The sequence below is a fragment of the Amblyomma mixtum genome, chromosome 6 (genome assembly GCF_055824585.1).
Source record: "Amblyomma mixtum isolate Tamu chromosome 6, ASM5582458v1, whole genome shotgun sequence".
NCBI lineage: Eukaryota > Metazoa > Arthropoda > Arachnida > Ixodida > Ixodidae > Amblyomma > Amblyomma mixtum.
The window spans coordinates 57,514,512-57,540,730 of NC_143017.1; the positions used below are offsets into that span (position 1 = coordinate 57,514,512).

The 26,219-nt window shown below is 50.9% G+C and overlaps 1 protein-coding gene across 1 annotated transcript in view; it reads right to left on the reverse strand.

Moving 5' to 3' along the window:
• Nucleotides 1–25,734, reverse strand: part of LOC149339205 (uncharacterized) — a 110,771-nt gene extending 85,037 nt beyond the window's left edge. The window contains exon 1 of the mRNA XM_089547992.1: nt 25,499–25,734. The gene's annotated coding sequence lies outside the window, so the exon portion shown is untranslated. The remainder of the gene's footprint in view (nt 1–25,498) is intronic.
• Between the last annotated feature and the right edge of the window lie 485 nt (nt 25,735–26,219).

Here is a 26,219-nt window from a genome sequence, read left to right on the forward strand (position 1 = left end):
AGGGAGCGGCCGCCCGGAGCAGCAGAGAGCAGATCGCGGCACCACACGGAACGAGACAGCCTTGGGAGTAACGACCAACTCCGCGCCGCCGAGCTAACTGGGCCAGGCGTGGGCAGGGGGCGCGTCTGCAGGGGAATCACCGACACACTCGTACACACATAAGCAGAGTGCACACGGAACGGGATGGAAGGCGTTTCTGTTTTGGCTCCGAGCGCCGCATCAACGCGCGTCCATGCACATACGCACGACGGAGAGATCGAGCGCTTCCCTTAGTTCAAAGTTGCGATCAGAGAGGGGGCGAGAAAACAGGAAGACCAGCCCCGGCGTGATATAAACGGACGCCTGTCGCGCCGCGTACGTTGCTCCACACAGCGGCGCAGCCGCTTCCGAGAGAGCTTTTTTTTTTTTTTCTACACGCCCGTCCATTAGCAGGGCAGTCTCGATGAGAAGGTGCCCGCGAAGTGTGCGCCCGAGTCACAGGCGGCGGCGCACCAGGAAATGCGGCAATTAGGGCCATCCGTTTCGTAGCTCCCCTTTCTTGCTCGTCTTTGCCGCGATACGAATGTCGTTCCTTTCAAGGGGCAGCGATGTAGTGTATAGGCGGAGTCCAAGCGCCGCTCTTCCAATTGTTGTTCTCTGCACGCTTACATCCGCCGCCCTCCCATGAATATACACTGAAAGAGGCCAGCCCCGATTCGCATCTCGCTTCGGTGGGAAATTGCAACGAGGAAGACTGCGTCGTCGCCATGGCCAGCGGAACGGAGCGTCTCAAATGCTCGCTCCTGTCTTGCGTCCAGGGCGCGCAAAGGCACTGGTAAAACTCTCTACACGTGCCAACTATCACTAGGGGAACAAAAGAAAACAAAAAATATTTTGTCAATGGTGGAGAGATGTGAGCTGCATGCGTTAGCGCTAACGGTGAGAGAGAGAGAGAGAAAAAATTACCGACGATTACGTTACTTCCTAATGCGAAATTTGAGCGCAGCAAATAAGCTGTTTCACCTTTTCGATAGATTGAGGCAAAGAAATCGAGCAACACATGTATGCGCTATCACAGAATTTTTTTTTTTATTTTTCACACGTATTCCTTTAACAAAGACTCCACTAACAGTTCTTGACAGTCATGAAGGAAGCTTTGTGGTCGGAGAAATAGACTGATATATGTTCGACTTGGTACAGCAATGCTTGATTCTCAAAGACGAGATCTATACAAGTGCCTCGCGAGGTTGTCACAGCCGTGGGACGCGTTACGAGCGAGAGGAACGGGATGTTCTCCCGCATAAGTGTTAGGAAATTGCTGTTTGTCTTTATGTCAACATTAAAGTCCCCCACTACTAACATCGGTGTGGATCGATGGACGGTTAATGCGAGTTGCAGGAAGTGCACGACGTCTTTCGTGAGTGCGGTAGGGGCGAAGTAGGCAGCTACTACCAGCAAGCCGTTGAGCCACTTTGCGGTGCACAGTTCGCCAACTTCATGTGACGTGCCAAACATTTCGACTGGTATTGCAGAGAGACCTGTGCGCAAGTAGATAGGGACTCCCGCCGCTCTGTTCTGGTCTCTGCGAGCACCACAGCAGTATAGGAAATGTATGATTTCGAGAGGCTCTTCGGGATCCATCCAGGTTTCAGCAAAGCAAAGTACAGAGGAATGGCGCAGAATGTGATCGTGGTGTACGTCCTTGGCATGTGCGGCAAGGGAGCGTACGTTAAGAATGTGGTTGTGAACGATGAATCAAGTACTGCCAGCGAATGACGCGTCCATTGGCTGTCTGCGTGTGTTACTGATGTGTGGTTAACATGTTAAGCTTCGCCTGTAAGAGTGGAACGCGACAGCGTCTTGCAACGCTGCCAGGGAGTCCACAGAACGCCATCGCCAATTCGGCTGTACGCCTTGCTGGACGGTAAATTTATTTTTTGAGGAAAGGAAATGTATCTCTCTCTCTCGCATATCTGGGTGGACACCTGCACCTCGCCGTAAGAGAAAGGGGGAAGATGGGAGTGAACGAAGACGCCGTATTAGCTAGACGCGCCTTTGTTCATTCCAAACCATTCAGCTGGCATTACGGAGTGGCTAGCGTGCTCGTATCGCACTCCGGAGACCCTGGTTCGATTCCCCAACTCGACCAATTTTGTTCTCGGTTTTATTGATTTATGCGGTCTAACTAGAAAGGTTAATTAGGCTATTTCATATTTATATTATTGTATTTCTATCCATCGTGTTCTGTCATTAACCTGTCAATTGTTGGTACTGTCTAGGATGTTCGACACAACGTATATGAAACGAGCAACGTCTTACTGAGTGGGGAAGTGCGTGGTGGTGGAGGGAACGCGGCTTCGTACTTATGTTTTTTTCAGCAGCGTCTCCTTCCGCGGACGCTGTTGTCGCTGCGGCGCGCGTCTTTCTTTTCTTTTCTTCTGACCTCTTCATTCTCCTCTGGCTAATTGATTAATTAAGCAATTAACTAAACTCAGTCCAACTTAGTTGCAGCATCACTATACGATCCCTTTGATTGCTTGCATGGTTACTAGCCAAAGTACAATTGGCCCCATTTGAAATTCGCGCACTGTGACGTCACGAGCATTTCGACCAATTGAAAAGCGTGACATTGGGGGCGGAGCTGGTTACGAGGCCGACGCCGACGCGAAACCCAGAAACGGACGCCAAAGAGCTGCGCTCTAAAAAAGACAAAAGTAGTCGTTATATACGTCCAGATTCTCAAGAAGCGAAATTAGGTCGAGGAAGTTTCCAAACGAGTGGTAACCTTCCGGAAGAGAGATGTGGGATTAGCCAAGAGTTGCTGGGAACGGGTAACACGCGCAGTAACGTGAAAGCCGAAGCATGTAATAGCCAGGCTACTTCCTGTCCCCGTGAGGAACCAAGGAATATGCGGAGAAAGCACCAGGAAAGGGCCTGTCACACTGGCATATAAGTGAATTGCGCAACTATGCAGAACCAACTAGCCCGACAACACGCTATTCTGGCCTGCCACACTGCACCAAAAGTCGGCCAATTAGGCCTGCCAAAACCGTGTCGTCGCGATGTCTAGCTCTGTGTCACACTGCGCCGACTGAAACAGTCGGCCGAGGATCGGCGTCGGCGCAGGAACTCCCATGTCACACTAGCGAGACAACGTGCGAGACCTCCGGCCGACTCGCCCTTTCTCATTCGCCTTCTCTTGTCATTTCCTCATATGCGAAATTCATGGGCCGTGAAGGTTTATTCTTAACTGTTTTGAATAAATCCCTGCCACAAACTCCTTAACAATAGTGATTATGAACTAGGTCTGAGTGACGCGCAGTACTCAGCGACACTGACTGCTCGGGCCGTTCAGAAAGGCATGGCCCGAAAAACAACTCCAGACTCTTGCCGGTAAACAACAAGGGAGATTAAGACCAGAAAATTTTTAAAGAGTAAAAGAGAAACTCAACCACGCGGACTCGAAATAGGGACATCCGCACAGGGACGACGCCACGGAGGACAGAGTGATTCGCTGGCTCCAGAAGGGCAGATCTTGGTTTGCTTTGGTTTATTGGGGATAAAGGTCCCAAAGCGACTCAGGCTATGGGGACGCCGTAGTGAAGGGCTCCGGAAATTTCGATACATTTTCGCATTAACATATCCATGAGCTTGATATGAACGTAAACGAACAATACTGTAGCGGAATCGAGTTCGTGTTTGATGAATGTTTTAGATCGGCGGCCGATCTCGCGAAGACCCGATCGTCGATGGTCGGCAGACTGGTTTTGGCGGTGTCGCGGGCGTCAAAGCATGCCATACTGCGAAGACATCAGGTCGTCGGTCGCGTTGGTGTTGTCGGCCTAGTGTGACAGCTTGGTCTGCCACAGACATGGTCGGCCGATCATCGGCGTCGGGTCGGGTCGGCGTCGGGTCGGGCTAGTGTGACCGGCCCTGAACAGGCGCGCGCGAGCTCGCATTGTTTCTTTTATTTGGGCAACACGATCGACCGCGGCCGAATGCCGTACATGTCCGTTAAATATTGCCGATGCCCGCAATAAGTGTCCACCTTGCCAGCACCGTTACTCGTCAAAATTACTGTTCGCACGGCAGTACATACTATTTCGCGTCCTATTTTAAACTCTCCAATTAACGTATCAGAAGCGAGGCCAAAGAAACTCAAACTTCCACATCAGAGGCGGTGCACTTATAAAAGCCACCCGGTGCATATAGAGACCGGCAGCCTTCTGGGACTCGGAAAGGCTTAGAACATGAAGCAATAATTCGAGGAATATTCATCTCCGCACAACACTAGTCTATACCGCTAAAGTGGATACCAGTGAATACCTAAAAAAACGGTAAGGGGAAGTTTACGAAGAAAAAAAGCAAGCAACCCTGGGCCAATTGCAGAGGCACGATGTGAAAACACCGACAGCTTCGAAGGAAGCAGAAGGAGACCGTAAAGGAAACGCCAAGCGGCAGCTCTTACCACGCTGCTCCCCGGCTAGGAATTAGCACTCGACACAGCGCCCTACCTGACTCGCGGGACTCTGGGATGCCGGCAATACCAGCTACGCACAACCAGGCCGTTCTCAACGGGCTACGCGTACGGCTTGCTGTCGGTTCATTTTCCGGAACATTTCTGACGATTGTTCAAAGGTCGGACAATTTGAGAACTTTCTATTCGAAGCCAGTGGACAAGACAGCCCGCGAAGCAGCCTCTGAATATAAACTGCATGCCCGGGACAATTACTGTCGTGCGCATTAGCACTAGTTCCACACTATTCCCTTATCCCTATAGCCGATATCTCCCTCCCCCTATTTTAAAAGCCCCGCAGCGATGGCTCAGTTGTTACGGCGCTCGGCTGCTGACCCGAAAGACGCGGGTTCGATGCCGGCCGCGGTGGCAGAATTTCGGTGAAGGCGAAATTCTAGAGGCCCGTGTGCTGTGCGATGTCAGTGCAGGTTAAAGAACCCCCAGGTGGTCGAAATTTCCGGAGCCCTTCACTACGGCGTCCCTCGTAGCCTGAGTTGCTTTGGGACGTTAAACCCCAACAAACCAAACCAAACCTATTCTAAAAGTCTCTATTGTCAAACGAAATCACCCAGTTTGGGTGGAAGTCGTAGCGGAACCCCTTTATAGAGTGAAGCTTCTGCCTGAATGAAGCGCGATGCTTTTGCGTGGACGCTGGTTTTGTTGCTAAAAGCGGCGGCCCCTCGTGGCGCGCACCGGCAACAGGTGCACGCGGCAAGAAGAGCGCGGTGTCGTCGGAGCAATGCAATGCGAGCCGGATGCCCAAATTTAGACCCTGCCTGCGCGGTTAGGCGGCACACACGGCCGACGTCGTCTTATTTTCGGGAGCCCGCCGATGTCGAGGGCAGAGGAGGACAGGGGGGGGGGGGGGGGGGGGGGGGGGGGGGGGGGGGGGGGGGGGGGGGGGGGCTCTGGCCCGGGGCGGCGGGTGCGTATCTCAGCTTCTTCCGGGTCCTTGCCATTTCGCCAGGCGAAGAAGAACGCGGCTGGTGTTGTGTGCGGTGGCGGCTCCATCGGAACCGGCGCCTGGATGAATGAGTGCGACGTTAGCGACCCGTCACCCTGGGCACGCGGGCTAATTTTTGTCGGGCGTGCATACGCCAGAGTGGAGAACAGCTCTTCCTTCCTTCCTCCGTGCTGTCCCTTTTGCGGTGTGATGGAGCGGTGCGCCATTCACGTCTCTCCCAGGCGTCCCCGCAGATGTCGGGCGGCAGATCCCACTACGGTTTAGGTTTATTGGGGTTTAACGTCCCAAAGCGAATCAGGCTATGAGGGACGCCGTAGTGGAGGGCTCCGGAAATTTCGACCACCTGGGGTTCTTCAACGTGCACTGACATCGCACAGTATACACGAGCCTCTAGAATTTCGCCTCCATCGAAATTCGGCCGCCGCGGCCGGGATCGCGAACCCACGTCTTTCGGGTCACCAGCCAAACACCATAACCACAGAGCCACCGCGGCGGGCCGGAAGGAAAGGTTCGAGAAGAGACTCAAATCTCAAAAATGGAACGAAATTTAAAGCGTTCGCTAGCCAGACACACCGCAGAAATCGAAACGTATGCGATCAAACTAAACGAGTAAAACTGGTACAGCCGGTGCGACGAGATGGAAACGGGCATGAGCAAAGACGAAGAATGTACTGGGGCATCTCCTCGACCCCGGCAAATCCAAACAGGCAGCGAGCGTTAACCAGGTGAAAGCGAGACACGCTTTCCAGGGGGCCGACAAACAGCAGATGGACACGGCCAGGGGCATTTACATAGGGGTAGGACATTTACATTTACATAGGGAGTTTCATTTCGGTGGAAATAAAAGTTTTGATGATGATGATGACGTTACACTTCCACACTTTTCACATCAACTGAGACTCGTGACCGGAAGTCTAAACCCTCAAGCCGGAAGTCGATCAGTTATCGGTCATTTACCGATCACCCGTCGATACCACAATTGCGTTATTAAATGAAGTTCCATAAATCGCCCATCTGTGTTTTCAAACTTCGCGCCACGCTTCGCTTTCAGATTTGGCGCCACTCGTTGCTCCGCCCACACTTGCGGTCACGTGGCCCCACACTTCCGGCGTTGTCAAATTCGGCGCCACTTTTGCTCCGACCCCGCCCACCTTTTGGACATTTCTGGCCCTAATTCATTGCCTAATTAACCCACCTCAACCATTCTGTCCCTTGCACATCCTCTTTAAGATGCTCTATCCGACGATACCATTCTTTTTTTCCGATACACCAAATAGTTCCTCCGTTAGAGGACCGCAGTTATCTAGTCCACGCCGAAACCGCCTACATAGCCATACAGTGCTTACGCAATAAACGAAGAAAAGAAAAAGGGGGAGCTGCGCAGAGCATTTCTGCCAGCTTCCATGTTTGTTTTTGTCCTTTACCTCAACTGCTTCGACGGACTTCGAGGTTTAGGGCAGGACACTGCCAGCGCAGAGTTTATAGGGGAACTAGATTGAGGTATCCACCACCACACAGAGCACTGACTAGGGAAGAGGCTGTAGGATGGCGTAGGCTACAGACGAACACTTTTCCTAACCTGTACATATACAGCAAAATGTCACCAACGCAATTCAGATCAGACTGTCCCTGGTGCGGCGGTACACCTACACTCTATCACATTACCTGGGAGTGCGAAAGAAACATAGCATTCCACAATTATCAACCACCGAGTGAGGAGCAATGGGAGAGCTGTCTCTCCAGCAGCGAGCTCGAGGTCCAGAGGGCCTTGATACAGCACGCTGTTGAAGCGGCACGACTCAGTGGAGCCCTGGACTGAGGGCCCACCCTTGCTCGAAGACTCAAGTCGCCAGCGCCCAAGCAGGACGACCAAGAAGTCTTCATCTCCGCGAATCTCTTGAAAGAGCAATAAAAGTTTTCTCTCTCTCTCCGACACCTACACAGACCCAGGAGCCGAGACGCAGAACGACGACCTCCTGGTCCAGCAAATTTAAGCTGCCATCTTACTCATTTCCTGCCTTTAAAATATTTTTCCCGCAATTCTAGTTCCCTTTATAGGTAAATGTATACTGATCCCGTGTTGTAATCTATACGCTTTGGATCGCTGTGACGGATAGCCCAATTTTTTTCCCCTTTTTTGCTTTCAGGACAGCAGCGTGCACTCTTCTCTAGCTCGTCTCTCGCTGACGCGTACCATGCGCAGTGATCGTAATTTTGTCCCGCTCCTACAATCCAGAGCTTCAAGCTCGTCTCAAACGCACAGAGCTTCACCACAGCACGCACGAAAAGCCCACTCTGGATACCCGTATCCCGCCGGCGAAAAATAGGCGAGCATGCTGCGGCCTGTCCGCATTAAAACTCGTCCGCCGCAGCGGCGGGTCACGAAGAGAACTGTAAATTAATGAGCCAGTTACAGCCACCACTCTGCACGACACACATACGCGTTATCGCTCAATCCTCAACAATCTCTCTGCGCGACACACGGATGCGCTATCGCTCAATCCTCAACAATCTCTCTGCGCGACACACGGATGCGCTATCGCTCAATCCTCAACAATCTCTCTGCGCGACACACGGATGCGCTATCGCTCAATCCTCAACAATCTCTCTGCGCGACACACGGATGCGATATCGCTCAATCCTCAACAATCTCTCTGCGCGACACACGGATGCGATATCGCTCAATCCTCAACAATCTCTCTGCGCGACACACGGATGCGCTATCGCTCAATCCTCAACAATCTCTCTGCGCGACACACGGATGCGCTATCGCTCAATCCTCAACAATCTCTCTGCGCGACACACGGATGCGCTATCGCTCAATCCTCAACAATCTCTCTGCGCGACACACGGATGCGCTATCGCTCAATCCTCAACAATCTCTCTGCGCGACACACGGATGCGCTATCGCTCAATCCTCAACAATCTCTCTGCGCGACACACGGATGCGATATCGCTCAATCCTCAACAATCTCTCTGCGCGACACACGGATGCGATATCGCTCAATCCTCAACAATCTCTCTGCGCGACACACGGATGCGCTATCAATCAATCCTCAACAATCTCTCTGCGCGACACACGGATGCGCTATCGCTCAATCCTCAACAATCTCTCTGCGCGACACACGGATGCGTTATCGCTCAATCCTCAACAATCTCTCTGCGCGACACACGGATGCGCTATCGCTCAATCCTCAACAATCTCTCTGCGCGACACACGGATGCGTTATCGCTCAATCCTCAACAATCTCTCTGCGAGACACACGGATGCGCTATCGCTCAATCCTCAACAATCTCTCTGCGCGACACACGGATGCGCTATCGCTCAATCCTCAACAGTCTCTCTGCGCGACACACGGATGCGTTATCGCTCAATCCTCAACAATCTCTCTGCGCGACACACGGATGCGCTATCGCTCAATCCTCAACAATCTCTCTGCGCGACACACGGATGCGTTATCGCTCAATCCTCAACAATCTCTCTGCGCGACACACGGATGCGTTATCGCTCAATCCTCAACAATCTCTCTGCCCGACACACGGATGCGTTATCGCTCAATCCTCAACAATCTCTCTGCGCGACACACGGATGCGGTATCGCTCTATCCTCAACAATCCCGGCCGAACAAGAGCAGCTGCTTTACACGCCGCCGCATCCGCCTTTACAGGTGACCCCGCCGCGTCCTGGCCACCGGGCGCAAATTAACTCGCGCAGCCTGGAAGCACACTCTGGCGCACAGCCTGTCTGCCCGCACGCACAACGCCAGAGGCACGTGCGAGGCGCAAATAGGCTGCATTGCGGCCTCCTCCTCGTCGTCTCTTCCCAGTGCAGCAACCGCCGACGACTCGCGACGCAAACGAGGACGGGCCGGCGTTCGCCACATTGCGCACTAATCCAATCCGCGGGGCGCCTAATTCGGGGCTTCTCCCTACATATATTCAACTCGCCGTCCGCCCCCAGGTGCGGTAATCTCGGGCGCGCGACCAGAGCGCGCTCCATTCGTGCTGCAAATGACGGTCCCGAACAAAGCCGCATCAGGGCCGCCCACGCGCAATCGGCACGGAAGTGTTCCCCCGGCGGCACCGACGCAAAGTTGTGCACATCACTAGCGCAAGGTCGCACGACGCACGTCCGACATCGGGACGGTGTCGCCGTACAGCGGGCCATCATCAAAGGCGCCGTACACAAAAGCTCAATTCTGCGGTGAACTAGGCAAAATGCGCACAGCATCGAAGCCTAGCCAGTCCCTCTACGCGCGAGGGTGTAACAATGCGCTCACATCTACTAAGTTTACTGGAAACGTAACCTAACTAAAACCTTAAACCTGGCCCGACGTAATACGCCAAACTGAGCACACAAGGGAAGGGAAAAGAAGGGCCCGATATGACAGACATGTCCATGAGGGAAGCGAAGAGTCATCGAAACCAAGCAGCGTAGGGGAATGTTTCTATCCAATTTGCGATGCTGATCAATGGGAGATTAACAGTGCGATTATTTTGTAACTTAAAGATAACTGATTAGAAAGGAGAATAAAAAACAAACATGCCGCCGGTGGGATCGGAACGCACGGCTTCCGAATTTCGCGTCCGGTGCTCAACCGACTGAGCTACGGCGACAGCTACCAATCTGCTTTCGAGGGTCGCGTGTAACCTAACCTTGAAAGTGTCTACCATGCAACTGCGATGAACTTCACGAAGTAGATATAAACCCCGTGTTTGAGGATCGCAACACGACGTGGTACGTACCGACGAATTATATGCCTAATCTCCCGACACGAGAACACAACGGCTTCATGAAATGGGACAGAACTGCCACTAAATTTCCCCAAGGGCACGGTGACGAAAAAGGTGGGCTTTCTTTTTCATCCTTCCCAATGCACGGGCACGCTGGCGGCGAAGAGATGGCGATCTCTGCCGCCGGGGAACGAATTCCAGGCTTGACAGTTAGGACCGACGACATACAACACCGCATTCCATGTGTACATCCTGAGCGAAAGAACCGGATCGCACAGAGAACGCACGCTTCGGAACAGTTTTCGGAAACACCAGCCCGGATTTGACACTGAGCCGCAACCTTGTTGGTATTACGTGGGCCACAACGCGTCATACATTAGGAAGCGATCATTACATCCTCTCCGTTACAGTACCGTACAAGCAAAGACAGGCCCGTCACCTAACACACAAAATCACCAACTGGGATGCTGTACGCTCCGCACGGGCGGCCCTCCCTGACGCTTCCATTATAGACATCGACCAGTGGGTGGCATCACTCATGAACGATGTCTCCACACACACGCGAACCCTTGTCACAACAACAGATACGCCCACCCTCGACACTCGCCTGGCCCACCTTTGGGAGGCCCACCATAGCATCCTAGAGCGCTGGAAGGGGCAAAAGCTCAATCGGACCCTTAAAAAGCGGCTGGCCGCGCTGCAAACACAAATTACTGAGCACGCTGAGGAGCTCTGCCGATCAAACTGGGGTCAGATTTGCGACAGTTTGGCTGGCAATCTGTCCTCCAAACGTAGCTGGCAACTCCTCCGTCACCTAATTGACCCCACGCAATCCAAAACAGCCACACAACACCACGTCATACGCCTTATACACAAGACCGGCCTTTCTCCTGACGCACTCATTAATATACTTAGAAACACACATACAACTCCCGGTACCTCAAACCCCCTGCCCCCCTATACAGGCGCCCCGAATGCCAACCTCGACGCAGAGATCACGGAGACAGAAGTCAGAGCGGCCCTCCTGACTCTCCGTTCTAACTCCACCCCAGGAGTTGACCGGATCTCTAATGCCATGCTCCGCAATTTGGACGATCAATCGATCGCCCAGCTCACGGAGTACTTCAACAAATGCTGGCAGGAGGGCACTCTTCCCCAATCATGGCGTCACGCCAAAATCATATTCATACCAAAGCCCCACAAACCACTTACACCCTTAAATCTCCGTCCCATTTCACTGACCTCATGCCTAGGCAAGCTTTTCGAACACGTCGCACTCGCTCGACTCACCCAACACATGGCGGAGCAAGACCTCTACCCGCACAGCATGGTGGGCTTCCGTCCCGATCTGTCAGCACAGGACGCCATGCTCCAACTCACGCAGGACATTTTCGACCCCCTCATTCCGGGTCACACAAAAGCTGTCTTAGCCTTGGATCTCTCCAAGGCCTTTGATCGCCTGGACCATCAAGCGATCATGGCGGCTCTCTCCCCCTTGAACATAGGTGAACGTATGTACACCTATATTCAAACATTCCTTACTAACCGCACGGCCGAAATTCACTTCGGTCCCCACATCTCCCCCCCATACACCCTTAGTGGGGTCGGAACCCCCCAGGGGTCCGTCCTCTCCCCTTTCCTCTTCAATGTCACTCTCATTCCCCTTGCCCACAAGCTACAAACCATCCCTCACCTTCGGCATACACTCTATGCCGATGATATCACGCTATGGACCACCCATGGCAGTGATGGAGACAGAGAACACCCTACAGTCCGCGGCTATCCTCACCCAAACGCATGCGCGGAGTATCGGACTCTCCTGCTCACCGGAGAAGTCGGAGCTCCTCATAATCCGCCCCACAACACGAAACTGTCCCACAGCCCCCATCACCGTGACACTGGAAAACCGGCCCATCCCGGAGGTAAACACTCTCCGGGTACTTGGCCTCCACATCCAGAACAACGGGAAAAACACACTCACCATACGGAAACTCAAGCAGACAACTGTGTCGATATCACACCTAATCCGCCGCGTTTCTGCACACCACCGGGGCATGAAGGAGCATGACCTATGTCGTCTCATTCATGCCTTCGTCCTCAGCCGCTTTATCTTCACGCTCCCCTACCTGAAACTCCAGGCCGGGGAAATCTCCACCCTGGATGCCATGATTCGAACAGCATTTAAGACAGCATTACACCTACCCCTAAATACCTCAACCGAAAAACTCCTTCAACTAGGCCTGCACAATACGATAGGGGAGCTTATTGAGGCCCACCGACAGACACAATACACACGTCTCGCGAGAACCACCACCGGGAGACACATCCTACAAACCCTCGATATACGCCTACCAGTTACCGATCCCACACAGCTCCAGGTACCCCGCCTCATTCACCGCGATTTATTATTAAACCTCCCCCCAAAAACATGCATCCCACCTACCACGAACCCCGCCGCAGAGCTCGCGCACGGGCACTCCACAAATACTATGGCACGGAACCGTATGCCGTTTGGGTGGATGCCGCATGCACGGGCGAGGACGCGGTTGTCGCCATCACGAACCCCTCCCTCCAACCCATTGCCACACTTCACATAACCCCTACTGCCACTTCGGAGGAGGCCGAAGAGGCCGCCATTGCCCTGGCCATCACCCGCACGGAGGCGCGATATATACTGTCAGATTCCAAAACTGCCATACTAAATTTTGCTCGCGGGAGAGTTCACGTCCCTGCATTTCGCATACTGGACTCCCTCGCCGCGCACCCGCCCCGCCATGTGGAGCTGATATGGGTGCCTGCCCACTCCGGGAATCCCGGAAACGAGGCCGCCAACGCTTTAGCCCGAGCTTCTCTCAACCGGGCACCGGCGGCCTCCGACCTGGGGTTCTCGCGGGAGCGCATGCACTCATTCAGTGAAATGACGCAGGCCTACAAAGCCGAGCGTCGGCTCTACCCCCCACCTCATCCTTCCCTCGACAATTACCATCAGACACTTTGGAGGCGACTCCAAACACGCACTTTGCCCTCTCCTTATATACGCTCGCGATATCACCCAGTCCACACGAACCCTTCCTGTACCCTCTGCCACCACCCCAAAGCCACCCTCGACCATATTCTTTTCCTCTGCCCGGCGGATCCTCCCCCGCGGGGCCTGGAGCACCTTACCTCATGGGAGGCTTGGGAGACCCTACTGCGCTCCGAGGACCCGGCCAAGCAAGCCATCGCCACCGGCCGGGCTGCCAGCGTCATGAGCCTCCGGGACATGAACGTTTGAGTGCAGTGGGGCCGTGCGGGGGCCCAAGGACCGACGTGTCCAAAACTCCCTTGTTATAAATAAAGTTTTCATCATCATCATCATTGCGTAAGCAATACTGCGCCAGGTTTCGAGCCGTCGCGTAGCTCCCGGCGGTGGCCGAGGTCAAACAGATGGAGCGCCGTTGTCATAGCAACGGTTTTAGCCGCGCTCCACCACGCGGCAGGACCGCCGCTGCCGCGCGCCTAGTCGCGCGCTCTCGACGCATGTGTTGGAATGTGGAGAGAGGAAGCAGGAGGGAAACGGGGAATAAATACGCGCCTTCGCCTCGGGCAAAACAGTCGCTGCTTGCTTACGCAACTTGCCCGGTTTAACCTCATTTTTTTTTTCTTTTCCCTCAACGATCTAAACCCTGTCTTACTTTTTATAATCAAGGGGACCCCGACAGACACTTCGTTAAATCTTTCTATCTCCGAAGCCTCCGTCCTCCTCGAGGCTCCAGAGAAGCGCACTACGAAGCGAAGGAACAAACTCGTTGCGGCGACTGAATCGCTCCCCGTGACTGGCCAATGGCACGCAACCAACAAGCTGCATTCCCCTTCACGGTATTCTTAGAAAATGCGCTTTCTTCGCGGGCGCTCATGGCATGCATCAAGGATACCGGAGGCTGGAAAAAACTACGCGGATTCACTTCAAAATGACTACGGAGGCAAGTTTTAATTGCGCGTTTTTTGCTTTCTTTTTACAAGGGTGGGGGGGGGGGGGGGTGATGCTCAAGACATCGCCAGAGATGGATACATGGGCTTGCTATGCGAAGGCAAAGAAACTACTGAGCATTTAGGGTTGTAACAGAGAATGGACTCCAAGAGACGGCAAGTGCAGTAAGAAGGGGGGGAGCGAGCGTCATGCGGACTGATGAGATTAGGAAGTCTGCTGGCACCGACACGGGTTCAACAGCCGAGCAGTGGCTATAACGTCGAAATTTTTGCTAGCTTCACTGAACACCAGTGAAGCGAAATCTTTCCAGCGAAGCGAGCAAAAAGTTCGACGTTATCTCTGATTGGCCGTTTTAAACAACTACTGCACTTACGACTGCCGGCCTCAGGAGGCGGAGCGATAAAAAGAAATGAAGAAACACCTGTACTGTCCTGCTTTTGCGCGCCCAGCGTGACCTGCACCCAATTTTGAAGCCATAACCAGTCGCGTCTGCTGAGACCGAAAGATGGAAAACAACTGTAACTCTGAAATTGATTACTATAGTAGGATACAACTTAAAAAAACAGCAGTTGCTAACACTGGGCCGCCGTCCGCGGCGTCTTGTATTACTCCGCTGGCTAACCGCAACAGTAAACGAGGGTGGGTTTGTGGGTTTATGGGGTTTAACGTCCCAAAGCGACTAAGGCTATGAGAGACGCCGTAGTGGAGGGCTCCGGAAATTTCGACCCCCTGGGGTACTTTAACGTGCACTGACATCGCACAGTACACAGGCCTCTAGAATTTCTTCTCCAAAGAAATTCAACCGTCGCGGCCGGGATCGAACCCGCGTCTTTCGGGTCAGCAGCCGAGCACTTTAACCACTGAGCCACCGCGGCGGCACAACAGTAGACGAAGTCAGCTTTTTAATGCTTGATTATACCAAACAATAAACGTACCAAAATTCTAGAGCTCATAATTTTTTTTTCTTGTGATAAGCTTCTTGTTTAGGTCACAAGAAATGTTTAAGCAGCGGACTACTTTTTCGTCGTGGAGGAATTCTGTGCGCGGAGGCTGAATGTGGGCGGAGCTTCACTGCAGACTTCAGTTGTAATTCCACGCGTCGATTTACGTCTAGTAATGTCTCGCGCATCATGGCAAGAGAACGGAATTTGGCGTCCCTACTCTTTCAAGACACACCCGCACCAAAGACGCGCAGTGAGTCGTCAGCACCGGTGCGCATCAGTGGCTGCTCCGAAACCGGACACCGCCGGTGTGACGGAGCAGCGCTGGACGGAGACACACCCGTCAGCATTGGGGGGGGAGGGGGGGGGGGGGGCACATGCCGGGGCCAAGAACGCGGCGCGAGATCGGCTGCCGTCGGCCGGCGCCCCAGGAGTGGGACGGGGGGTGCTCCCCCGAAGGCCGCTCGCGTGGCGACCGGCCAAAAAACTGCCGACGAGAACACGATTCACACGAGCTCAGCAGAGCAAGGACGCCGCCGCATTCTCACCGAGGCCCCTTTCCCAGACAGCCAAGCGGACAGAGTCATCCCTGTCTCGTACGAGTTTAAAAGAGACAGCCAGCGTACATTCGCGTAAACTTTAAAGGGGCTGCGAAACACTGCTTGGGGGATACCGGCTATACTTCAGGCGGCTTCTTTATGTAACACAGATGCTGACTTAAAAAGAATTACAGGAATCGATGCACAGGAACGGAAGTTATTCAATGAAGAAATTTCAAAATACAAGCAAACAAAACGCTGCCCTCAACTCTATTTTGCCGGGGCTTCCCACTCCTATTTCGCTCTCCCAATGACGGCGCATGGCGCAACCAATCAAAACAGCCTGCCAGAGCACGTCGCGGAAGTTTGCACTCTATGGTTGCCTGCTCTCTGTAACTCGTTCTTGCCGAGTCTGGCAGCGTCGTTTCCATGCCAGAGCCCCTGGTGGTGTATTTTTGTTTTACTTGCTTTGCAGGGCTTTTATCTGAGACGAACAAGTTGTTTTTGTTGATCTAATATAAAACACCGACAGGTGACAAAATGTGTCTGTATTTACTCACACAATTTGCGGTTTATTTACTGTTTGTCCAATCATCAAGCTCGCGCCAGGTGATGTCATATGTCATATCCGCTGCTAAAACCCGCCACTGTGTGGGGTTACCATCAGAGCCATGAATTTGTTTTTGGGAGGACATTAAAATATTAAAAAACGGAATATACGCGGTATTACCGACGCTAATAGCACTATTGTAACTCACTGTATGCTATCGACAGGCAAAACAGTCAACTAAGATTGTGTTTCTGGGCCCCTTTAAATCCTCGAGCACGTCCGGCCTGAGGCATGAAGGTCGCTGCACGGCAGGAACCCAGTGCAGCTGCGTAGCATACAATCATAAGGAGACCGAACCCCATTGCTAGTTCCAGCCCGCATTTCAATTCCTCGCTTGGTTCACACACCGCCGCTATTGCGAAGTCCGGCCGCTCACGTGATGGGCACATCCTAGAAAACACTCAAAGCAGAAAAAATGTTCATTCTGGCTCTAGTGAGGCCGGAGGTTCGCTTCTGCTGCTGTGCCTCGAACAAAAAATTGGCAGTGGCTTAGCTCTGGCTAAGCCTGGATATACGCGAAAAGCTGCAGTTGTGCTTGGTTTGACGTCATGGCTGTCGCAGTTCGCGCACAATGCACTGAGAGCACCACGATAACGGTGTACGCAAGCGCGTTATATAGCCCTCCTTCCGCATGCGTAGCAACTGTGTAAACACGCGGCTGCAAGTAGCGTCATACGAGGAAGCCGAGCGCGCGCCGATGCACACTCGGTAGAGACGCGCAGAGCGCGCGAAAGACGGCGAAGGTCGACCGGCGGAGCCGCGCTCGGCGGCGGCTCCGCCGACCACTGCGCCTCTCCAGTGACGTCACGCGGCGAACTGGCGCATGCGCAGTTGTGGCTAAAATTGATCACGGCGCAAGCCAGACCCGGTGTTTACTAGCCTAGTGAATCTTTTCGCTTCAATAAAAGAAGTTGAAGCGGCGGGCCCCCGGGGCGTCACAGAGGCGAAAGCGCAGGCGGGAGGAAGGACAGCCCGGTGGAATCCATGTAATGCGCTGGGCACCAGGGGCAATTCGCTTCACCGTTGACGACGCCGGCGCAGAGGTACTGGCCGCGAGATGGCCTTGAATGCTCATTTGGGAAACGCTTCGGTTATGGGGGCTGGTCAAATGTTTAATCCCCCAAGGAGGAGTAAATTTGTAATAAGGCAGTAATTACTCATTGGCATCCACCCAAGCGCAGCCGCACGGCTACACAGGAAAACTGTGCAGCTTTCTCAGAAACTTCGTAGTTAAAGAAATTCAACCCGGTCCGGGGTCCGAACCCGGGACCACTGCTTCACCGGAGCAGTCGCTCCGACACAGCAGTCGCTGCGGCGCTTTTCGGAGCGCGACACAGACCGCGGCTCCGAACAGAAATGAAAACAATAAAGAAATTACGGGCGATCAATTCGACTGACACGGAGGAAATGCAACAGCATGCCTCATCCACTCAGCATTCAATTCCAGTTCTGATGCCACTCCAGTTCCGTGTCCATAGTCTTTAACTCCACAATATATTCCAATTGCGATCCTTTTCGAATTCCAACTAAGCATCTAGGCACAATGTGCCGCATTCATAGAACGCAGCGAGTCCTCACACCGCTAGAAAGCACAAACTGATGGGCGAAGTAATTACGCATGGTATGATTGAAACAGCGCAAAGCCCAAGGCCAAAGAAGAGAGCAGAGGAAAAGAGGAAACGGACAACACAGCGCTGAACTAACAACCAACATTTATTTGGCACGCTGTGCGTATAAATACATTTAGGCACCAAGATAGAAAAACACAGCAAAGAGCTCATTCATGTACCCAGATCCCTGCAAGACAGCACAAGCTAAGATGTGCAATTTAGGAAGCGAAGTTCTTTTTGTGATAAAGATATTGATGGAGCATTTACACAGGTATCACCACACTTCTTGAAAGGAGCCAAGATAGTCTATTTCTTTGTTAATCAATGTCAGGGAAGGGTGGCTAACCCACTTTGCTCCCTGATTGTGGATAAAATACGCTTCCATGACGCGTCACCTTGTCCTTGTGGAGAAAAAGCACTGCTGTCTTTTTGTAGATAGGGGTGCACTTGCATTTTTTGCAGCGAAATTATATGTCAGGAACCAGACCTTCTTCAAACCTTCTTTCGTGTTCCCTTTCATGATTGCACTACTTGCATTTGGCACAGTGGACGGCGACATGGCAGCGGGGGTCGTTTTTTCCCGCGTGCTCGTGCTCCATGAGCCACTTGTTCAAGCAACGCCCTGTTTGTCCGCCGTAAACGGTGCCGCATGTGAAGGGTATCTGGTATACTACATTTTCTTCACACGAGACCAAGGGCGACACATGTCACACCTGGCAACCTTTTTTCTTTGTTCCCTGTGCCTGCTCAACTAGTTTGCACATAGAACTCACGTTTGCTGGGTACCCAAAAATACGAGATCAACGTCAAACCTGCCGGCAACCTTCTTAAAGGGACACTGAGGAGAGCTCTATTAATATTTTTTTTATAGCAAAATCCGATAGTTCGGCATTTCATGGCTTTGTTGCCACTTGGCCGGCAGCGAAAGATGCATTTATTTCTAAAAAATTTGGATTCGAAGTTGAAATAGTTTTTCCCGCCGCTCTGATTCAAACTTGGGATTCTGCTATGACGACACAGAACTAAGTGACGTGAAACATGACATTCACATGACGTAACGCAGACTCCGTGATTTCTGGCTGCCAGCAGTGCGGCCCAGCAGCAGCCGAAAAGAAAGCTACGGCCGGCCGCACGTTGAAGGCATCTATCGGCTATTGCGGCCGTCGCTTCGTTTACGTTTGCACCGGCGTTTTGCCAGCGTTACAATGGATCCCGTTGTCGAAGTCGTCAACGAAGTTCTCGCAAATAGACGCCTTTAGCATACCGTGTACCTTGTTACCGTTAGCGGAATACCGGGAGCCCCCATACCACTGAGAGCAAGCGCTGATTGGTCCCAGCGCTGCAGGAGCGCGCGTAGCTATCGGGTACGTGGCGCCATCTGGCGACGTCAAGGAGATTTGCGCATGCATTTGCTGCGCCTCAGTGATTCGTAGCTTCTCGTGTCCTAGTGTTGCTAGAACTATTGGTTCTAGCAACACTGTTTTGTCCTATGACGCCATGAAGCTTGTACTTGCGAGTTTGGCCTGTGGCGGCGATACCTGTATTTTGGTTCTTGCTCTTTTCTATGTTACAGGAGCTTTGTTGTCAGTATGAATGGCGTTTTTGTAATCAGGAGCTGGTATTCTGTCGATGCAAGTCAACTTCAATTTCTCCTCAGTGTCCCTTTAAAGCCATGTGACATGCCGTGCGTATAAGGAACCAGAGCTGGTCTCCTTCTCTTCGTGCTCCCATTGGGCTGGCCACATTTCACACTTTTGAGGAGCCTTTAGGAAGCCCTGGAAATGATTTTAGCACGGTACCCATTCCAGCGTAACCTGGAGACTTGTGTGGAAATGCTGTCAGCGATCCCTTCGAGACATGTTTTGTTGAGAGCAGACTTCAGACAGGACACGGCTATGCCTTCTTTGATTAGTTTAGAGTGACCCGACGAAATGTTCAACAAAGGCTTAGCACTTCTTGGGTGATATCTTCAGCAAACATGTTCTGAACGAAGAATCAAGGCCAGATCTAAAAACTGAATTTGACTGTCGCACGAAACTTCAGTTGTGAACTTGAGGCCGCATCCGTATTCATTTAAAACTTTTAGCACATCAACAAGCCTTTTGGGAAGCTTCCTGCATGAGTGATGACCAAGTAGTCATCCACGTACCTAAAGATACGTATGACCAAGTCCTACGACGCCTCGTTTATGCCAAAGTCGACACTGCTGAGGAAGATGTCTGCCAGAATCGGCGAGACCCTAGACACGATGCAAACCCCAGCTGCTTGCACGTAAGAGATTCCTTGTCATTCAACCACTGTGGCCGACAAGTAAAATGACAGAATCACCAAAAAACTTTCCACCGCCACTCCGCAACGGTCAATAAAAGAACATTCATCATTATCCTGGGTAACGCACCTCTTCACAGCGTTCACCAGTTCTCGTTGTGGCAATGAATAATACAAGCACACCAAATCCACGCTGAACGTCACGCAAGTCCCTGGATTTTCCTGCTTGAGGTAATCCACCAGCACTTCAGAGTTCGGTATCAGGAATGGGTTGTTCACATCAAGCGATGCTAGGTGTTTTTGAAGGTAGCCTGACACCGCATGCTGCCAAGCGTGACGCTCAGAAACAATGCAGCGGAAAGGAATTCCCGGTTTGTGCGCCGAAAGGACAGATACAGTCATACCTCGTTAATATGTACAAATTGGTTCCCAAGCACAACTGTCCGTAAAAAACTACCCAGAAAAAAATATTTCGTCATTAATGTTTGTTTCTGAGCATAGTGGCGGGCAGTGAAGTGCTAATCGGAGAAAATATTGACAGCTCCACGCAAGTTATCCCGGTCGCCATTATTTTTAATATACTGTTGCGCAGTTTGAAGCGCATAGCGGTCTATGAGATGCATGATGGCATCTCATGGCATGTTACGTTTCAACATAAAACAAGCTGTAGAGAAAGCATCCTTAGCAGCCAATTATGCAATGTGACAAATGGCAAGGCCGATCAACCGGGCACTACGACACCAGAAAGCATTAAACCAAAAAAAAAGCCATCACTCTGTCCTCTTCACTTATGCGGTGCTTTTCGCTGGTGTCCAGCGCACTCAGAAGTACAAGAATGTAAACTTCTGGTTAGGGCTGTAGGGACTTTGTTCTCATCACTGTCCATATTAATGTGTTGTGTTGTGTTTAATGGCGCATAAGCGGCTAAGGCAGAGTTTGAAAACAAAGTGGATAAAAACAGTGGTGTAAAGGGCCTAAAAGTTACTTTTACTATCTAGCTGATGAAAGACAAGAATTTTAAAAATGTCTGATAGCAGAAACTTTTAAAGGTTGGGTAACCTCCGCGCACATCCTTGGCTCAGCAAGGGTTTCGAGGCTCCCAACAACTCAGATAAAGACCTCAGCCTCCTTCTCATGATTGAGAAAGCGGCTGAGGTGTATAATTGTATGTAGTGAAGCACAGGGTGAGTAGATTAGAGTTGATGAAGAATACTGGCTTCCCTTAAAAAGCTAAAAACACAGGGTATATTGACAAGTGCATCTTCGCCTAAAATCAATGCTGGATGAAAAGGAATGTGTTCTTTGTAAAATGTAGTAAAGTGTTGTTTCCTTAGTGATCCATATTAATGTGACAAGAGTACAAGGGCCCCAATGAGCTCTGTGCATTTCTGCCCTGTCTATTAGCAGCATTGCGTATTTACATATTAACAAGGAGAAAACACATGAAAGATGTATGGTGCACAGAAAAACTGTCCGCAATGCCAATTGTCCATAGTCATGGAGGTTGCATTAATATTAATGAGGAACAACTGTAAATGATACTGAACAGACAACAATCCAAGAACTTTCCTTAACATCATTACAGAAAGCTTCAACTCAAGAAGGAACACAGCAGCAAGTGCCTCTTGAAGGATGCCCTCCAGGCAATTGGATCAATCGATTGTCACGTCCCTTGCGCTTGCTGTCGTGACATCGTAGGTAGCCGGTAGATGCAAGGGGATTAATCGCACTGTTACGCGACAGTCGGCCAAAGGCTTCAAGGAGCACCTGCTGCTGTGTGCCTGGGCTCCATCCAACTACAGTTCAGTCTGATGCAGTGACGACTGGCTGTTTGCAATGATCCATCCATCACCTCGCAGACAGAGGCACAAAAGTATTCCAATGTTAAGATCCAAGCAGAAGGAATTTCAGACAAAAAAACTACTCATCAAAACCACCCAAGACGTGGAACAGCTTCACAACGACAGCAGGAGGTGCTTGCCTCTCATGAATACATAACTTGCACTAAAAACAAATTGCAAGCATGCTTCCTTGGGGGAATCCAGAACGGAGTCTAGGAAGTTTGCCTTTCATCGACATCTGTTCTGTTCCTGATACAAAATCTATATTAACCCTAACACGCAGGAAACAATGTTTTTACCGGATTCTGGAACTCACTGAAATTGCTATGCGTGTAGTGCAAAATGCAGTCAAAAGTATATTTGCTGCCACTTACGACTCTTCTCAATATGCCATCACCAAGAAAAAAGCAAGCTAAACAATGTAGATGGACAACAAATAACTATAATGTATCCTGCATGCCTGTATCAAGTGCGTACACTTTAGAACAAAGAAGCAAAAAAGTAGTCAAGCATGTTCCATCTGTATTATGAACCAAATAATGCTCTCAAGCAAGCTGACATTCGCGTAGCTGACAGCTTGGTTCAGGGTGGATGCGATACTGGTTACACACTGTACCAGACGTCACTGTACACAACAAAGGAAAACACTACAGTCAAAGGCATAAAATGACATTATAGGGAGGCCGCATTCATCAGTTTCATTTTCATGAGCACACCGCAACGGCAGGTTTAGCATGCTTTCAGAGATATTTGAAAAATGTGAAACTACAAAAAAGAAATCGATGCTACTGAGCTGAACAGGAGGTAGTACAGAAGACAAAACACACATCTAGAACATCAGAGCTGTGCACTCGAAGCTGCGAAAGCAGATTCTAAAGCCATGGCGATCAGCAAGGCAGGAAAAGACGAAGGAATTCCATGAGTGTACCAGCGTGCGCTTACATCTGGAATATTTTGAAATAGCCCGTTTCACTAGATTCCGTGTGTGCAGTCAGGAACAGGTCCAAGACAAACAACATAAACAACAACTAGAAATTTGCTGCTGAGAGATGTTGATTTAAATGGTCAGTTACTTAGTACTTCGTCATCCAGACTGATTAACATTAGAGGTATACATAAATAAACAGTATTTTAAGTTGAGGTAAAGTACTTTTCCTGAAGTAACTACGCACTTGACTCATGCTCTATAGTGTGACTAGAAACAGATGCATTACAGAACAGCAGTAGTCAGCGCTTCATTAAAGACATGTAAATATCTAGCCCTTTTGCTTCATAAAATGAATAATGAAACACTACGAGGAAGCCTTTACAGCTAGTCATCACATCAAAAAACCAGAGGTTGAGCGGAAATGGCAATTTTTAGGTACCAATGATCAGAATGTATGAAACGTAATGAAATGCATCAAACCCGGGCATATTTCATACACTGAATGATGTAGACGGTATCCAGCATCTGCTGGTCCCATCAATTTTGGGATTTGTGCTGTTCTAAATTTCAAGGACAGAACCAGGTTCTGTTTCAATGGGTAGAAGTTTGGGTTTCACAAATATTATTACACAATTTTGGTTTTGCCGTGTTAATTTTTCCTAGAGTAAGAATAAAATGAGAGCCACTGTTTCACTGTGGGTGTTAATGAGATTTAATTTGTGTACAGGTGAGCAGCAGCGACAAGTTGGAGTTTACAAATTTCCCAAAGTCCCTGATATGTTCATGTGTCTGCACCAGACCACACAGGGTTTTAAATCTATTCTATGAATACCATTTGTAGTCATCCCGGATCCCTTTTCGAGTGTACATCTGGTTTACAGAAGCAATGACTACAGTGACGCCGTACCCCTTGAAATGATGCCACTAAGGTATCAGGTCTGCTGGAACTCGGGCCCCAAGCACTCAGTCACTACAGATAGTATGAGACTTCCTCTACAGGCAGGCCACGTTTAACAGAACAAACTTTAAAAAAGTACTTGTATAAGCATCTGCAATTAAGACTAAAGAACTTTTTGGCATATGTTCCGCTATAGTTCCCGCGCAGTACCTTCTACTGCGCAGTGAAATAACAAATCGCAAAGGGGGCTTTCTGAGTGGTAACTGAATGCTTTAAAAGAACCTATTATAAAAAAAATGGCTCGCTGAGCAAGAACCACTGAAGGTCAGGCTGAACAGCAACGAAGGGGCTGAAGTTTGATTATGAGCAAGGACGCGACGCCCGCGATTTGTAAGATCCATTTTGACGATTTTGAACGCTGACACTGACGGCCAAACATTGTTAAGATTAGGTCGAAGAGGGCGCTTGGCACGAACTGAGCAATATGAATTGCTTTTGGAACTGAAATTACATTAATCTCAGCGTGTCATAGTAAATATCGTTAAAAAAGGCGTCACGAGATTGCAAGAGGTCAATCGTGTTTAAGCGCTAAACCAGGAGAGCTGAAATCTGCAGAAAGAAACTGCGTCACATACGTCCATGTAAACGTAGCGCTATTACGGCCAGCATCCATTTAACGCTTTCCTAGCTCATTGGCACAACAGTTTATGCACGCAAAAAGAAATGCAATAGCGCGCCTAGAACGAAACAAGGGCACACCTTAACCAAGATATACGATAGAGAGGAAAAAAACGAAGCTTTTTCGAGAAGCCTCAAGCATCAGCAGACTGTCAATCAGCCGGATAATGGGGGCTATCACTTAACTACAAGCTATCTCCTTGCACAGTTCCCTGACGCCTCGTGAGAGAAAATGTCACCACGCTGAGCAAGGCCGTTGCCACCCGGCATCTGTCACCCGAGATTTGAATTTCTAAGCTTGAAAGAGCTCGTGTTAGGCAACGTTCTGCAACAACAGATGCAGACGATAGCACAGTAGAACGGAAATGCGGCAGAGAGCGGTGCGTACCCCGAAACAAAACAAAAACTGAAAATGAAGAACTATGTCTGCCACTGTAGACACGGCACAAACGAAAACTTCGGCGCCGTCTGCAGCTAACAGCCTACGATCGTTTACTAGAAATCCCGAGCCACTAAGTCCACTCAACCAGGTTTACAAGCTAAGCGCTGCTGCTTGGACGAACAAAGCCTTTTCCTCAAATGCAGTCCTGCAGTGCATACGCCTAGGGCGCTCGTAAAAGCGCACTTTTTCAACGTAGCGCACTCGTGTCACCTACAGCGAGACGCTGCCGCAGTCTGTACAAGCGACGATCACACCAGGCTAACAATGAAGAGCTTTCGTTAATAATTTCTGGAACAAAACGCGGTTGAGGCAGAACCCGAGGCCCCACGCGAAAATCGATAGGACACAGAGCAGCATCAAAGTGCGCTACGCATGGAAGCCGGACGGCAGGCCTGACCACAGCAGAGGCAGCAGCCACGGGAACGGTGCAGCATGGATCGCAAGCGCCGCCGCATGATGAGTCACACGGCATGATTTTCAGCGAGGCGGAAAAGAAACCCGTGTCCCCATTCATTCTGGGTTCGACACCGCTGCGAGCCTGCGCTCGCCGAGGCCGTCGATATTGAAAATAAACACTCACCCGAGCGAGCGGTGCAGTCACATCGTGTTCACGGGTCTCCCTCCCGTCTGTGCCATCCAAACAGCTGGCTCGGCTCCAGGCGAGCGTAGCGGCGATGTGAATGGAATTTAATTGCGGGCAGGGACGCGATTGCAGGATTATCCCGGAATGAACCTGTTTTCCGCGTAACCCTAACACAGCCGAGCCATCGCGGAGGAAAGCACCTTTGCTTGCATGGGCGGGTCCTCCTCGCCGCAGGTCTCGTGAGCAACGAGGCATTGCGAGATACGGCGAGAGCTCTTCTTTCTTTTTTGATCACTTTTTGTTACTTTACGGAAAGCTGCTTTCGGTTTCGTTTTCAAGAGAGCTCGTGAAAATGTGTACTTGTGCTAGTAAAAAAACCAGTTACGTGAAGCAAACGGCGTGGACATCATGTACAGCCTTTGTCAAAAGTTTAGAGCCCAGGGGGTCTGCTTCTGGGCCACATTGCTTTCGTAATACGTCCGCAGCGTCCCAAATCTCCTGAAGGTAAGAAGATTTTTGGTCCTGCTCCCTTCGATGCGTAGGACTTCCACGAGTGCTACAGGAGCGCCACAATAGTGCTTAGAAGCAAACCCCCGGGGCTCTAAACTTTTGACAAAGGCTGTACGTTGGCAGGAATGTGAGACAAAGTTGTGCTGCAAATTTTATCAGGATGTTAGCGACAGCGCAGCAAAATTCAGACCGGTTGTATGTGCATGGG